Raw genomic sequence first — 3,176 nt, 5'->3', positions numbered from 1 at the left:
ATGGGATGAGTTTCCATCTGTTAGTGTCCCCTTTAATTTCTCTTAAGAGTGACTTGTAGTTTTCAGAGTATAAGTCTTTCACTTCTTTGGTTAGGTTTATTCCTAGGTATTTTATTCTTTTTGATGCCATTGTGAATGGAGTTGTTTTCCTGATTTCTCTTTCTGTTGGTTCATTGTTAGTGTATAGGAAAGCCACAGATTTCTGTGTGTTGATTTTGTATCCTGCAACTTTGCTGTATTCCGATACCAGTTCTAGTAGTTTTGGGGTGGAGTCTTTAGGGTTTTTTATGTACAATATCATGTCATCTGAAACTGGTGACAGTTTAACTTCTTCTTTACCAATCTGGATTCCTTGTATTTCTTTGTTTTGTCTGATTGCCGTGGCTAGGACCTCCAGTACTATGTTAAATAACAGTGGGGAGAGTGGGCATCCCTGTCTAGTTCCCGATCTCAGAGGAAAAGCTTTCAGCTTCTTGCTGTTCAGTATAATGTTGGCTGTGGGTTTATCATAAATGGCCTTTATTATGTTGTGGTACTTGCCCCCTATTCCCATTTTGCTGAGAGTTTTTATCATGAATGGTTGTTGAATTTTGTCAAATGCTTTCTCAGCATCTATGGAGATGATCATGTAGTTTTTGTCTTTCTTTTTGTTGATGTGGTGGATGATGCTGATGGATTTTCGAATGTTGTACCATTCTTGCATCCCTGGGATGAATCCCACTTGGTCATGGTGTACGATCCTCTTGATGTATTTTTGAATTCGGTTTGCTAATATTTTGTTGAGTATTTTTGCATCTATGTTCATCAGGGATATTGGTCTGTATTTTTTTGTTGTTGTTGGGGTCTTTGCCTGGTTTTGGTATTAGGGTGATGTTGGCTTCATAGAATGAGTTTGGGAGTATTCCCTCCTCTTCTATTTTTTGGAAAACTTTAAGGAGAATGAGTATTATGTCTTCCCTGTACGTCTGATAAAATTCCGAGGTAAATCCATCTGGCCCGGGGGTTTTGTTCTTTGGTAGTTTTTTGATTACCGCTTCAATTTCCTTGCTGGTAATTGGTCTGTTTAGATTTTCTGTTTCTTTCTGGGTCAGTCTTGGAAGGTTGTATTTTTCTAGGAAGTTGTCCATTTCTCCTAGGTTTCCCAGCTTGTTAGCATATAGGTTTTCATAGTAGTCTCTAATAATTCTTTGTATTTCTGTGGGATCCGTCGTGATTTTTCCTTTCTCGTTTCTGATTCTGTTGATTTGTGTTGTCTCTCTTTTCCTCTTAATAAGTCTGGCCAGAGGCTTATCTATTTTGTTTATTTTCTGGAAGAACCAGCTCTTGGTTTCATTGATTTTTGCTATTGTTTTATTCTTCTCAATTTTATTTATTTCTTCTCTGATCTTTATTATGTCCCTCCTTCTGCTGACCTTAGGCCTCATTTGTTCTTCTTTTTCCAATTTCGATAATTGTGACATTAGACCATTCATTTGGGATTGTTCTTCCTTCTTTAAATATGCCTGGATTGCTATATACTTTCCTCTTAAGACTGCTTTTGCTGTATCCCATAGAAGTTGGTTCTTTGTGGTTTTGTTGTCATTTATTTCCATATATTGCTGGATCTCCATTTTAATTTGTTCATTGATCCATTGATTATTTAGGAGCGTGTTGTTAAGCCTCCATGTGTTTGTGAGCCTTTTTGCTTTCTTTGTACAGTTTATTTCTAGTTTTATGCCTTTGTGGTCTGAAAAGTTGGTTGGTAGCATTTCAATCCTTTGGAATTTACTGAGGCTCTTTTTGTGGCCTAGTATGTGGTCTATTCTGGAGAATGTTCCATGTGCCCTTGAGAAGAATGTGTATCCTGTTGCTTTTGGATGTAGAGTTCCGTAGATGTCTATTAGGTCCATGTGTTCTAGTGTGTTGTTCAGTGCCTCTGTGTCCTTACTTATTTTCTGTCTGGTGGATCTGTCCTTTGGAGTGAATGGTGTGTTGAAATCTCCCAGAATGAATGCTTTGCATTCTATTTCCTCCTTTAGTTCTGTTAGTATTTGTTTCAGATATGTTGGTGCTCCTGTATTGGGTGCATATATATTTATAATGGTTATATCCTCTTGTTGGACTGAGCCCTTTATCATTATGTAACGTCCTTCTTTATCTTTTGTTACTTTCTTTATTTTGAAGTCTGTTTTGTCTGATACTAGTATTGCAACACCTGCTTTTTTCTCTCTGTTTTTTGCATGCAATATCTTTTTCCATCCCTTGACTTTAAGTGTGTTGCATGTCTTTGGGTTTGAGGTGAGTCTCTTGTAAGTAGCATATGGATGGATCTTGCTTTTTTATCCATTCTATTACTCTGTGTCTTTTGATTGGTGCATTCAGTCCATTTACATTTAGGGTGATTATTGAAAGGTATGTACTTACTGCCATTGCAGGCTTTAAGTTTGTGGTTACCAAAGGTTCAGGGTTAGCTTCTTTACTATCTTACTGTCTAATTTAACTCGCTTGTTGAGCTATTATAAACACGGCCTGATGATTCTTTATTTCTGTCCCTTCTTATTCCTCCTCCTCCCTTCTTCATATGTTGGGTGTTTTGTTGTGTGCTCTTTTTAGGAGTGCTCCCATCTAGAGCAGTCTGTGTAAGATGCCTGGTAGAGGTGGTTTGTGGGAGGCAAATTCCCTCAACTTTTGCTTGTCTGGGAATTGTTTAATCCCTCCTTCATATTTAAATGATAATCGTGCTGGATACAGTAGTCTTGGTTCGAGGCCCTTCTGTTTCATTGCATTAAGTATATCATGCCATTCTCTTCTGGCCTGTAGGGTTTCTGTTGAGAAGTCTGATGATAGCCTGATGGGTTTTCCTTTATAGGTGACCTTTTTTTTCTCTCTGGCTTCCTTTAATAGTTTGTCCTTGTCTTTGATCTTTGCCATTTATTTATTATGTGTCTTGGTGTTGCCCTCCTTGGATCCCTTGTCATGGGAGTTCTGTGTACCTCTGTGGTCTGAGAGGCCATTTCCTCCCCTAGTTTGCGGAAGTTCTCAGCAATTATTTCTTCAAAGACACTTTCTATCCCTTTTTCTCTCTCTCCTTCTTCTGGTACCTCTATAATGCGGATATTGTTCCGTTTCGTTGGTCACTCAGCTCTCTTAGAATTCTTTCATTCCTGGAGATCCTTTTATCTCTCTCTGCATCAGCT

The sequence above is a fragment of the Manis pentadactyla genome, chromosome 12 (genome assembly GCF_030020395.1).
Source record: "Manis pentadactyla isolate mManPen7 chromosome 12, mManPen7.hap1, whole genome shotgun sequence".
NCBI classification, from domain to species: Eukaryota; Metazoa; Chordata; class Mammalia; order Pholidota; family Manidae; genus Manis; species Manis pentadactyla.
The sequence above is the reverse complement of the archived record's forward strand: the minus strand, read 5'-3'. Positions refer to the sequence as shown.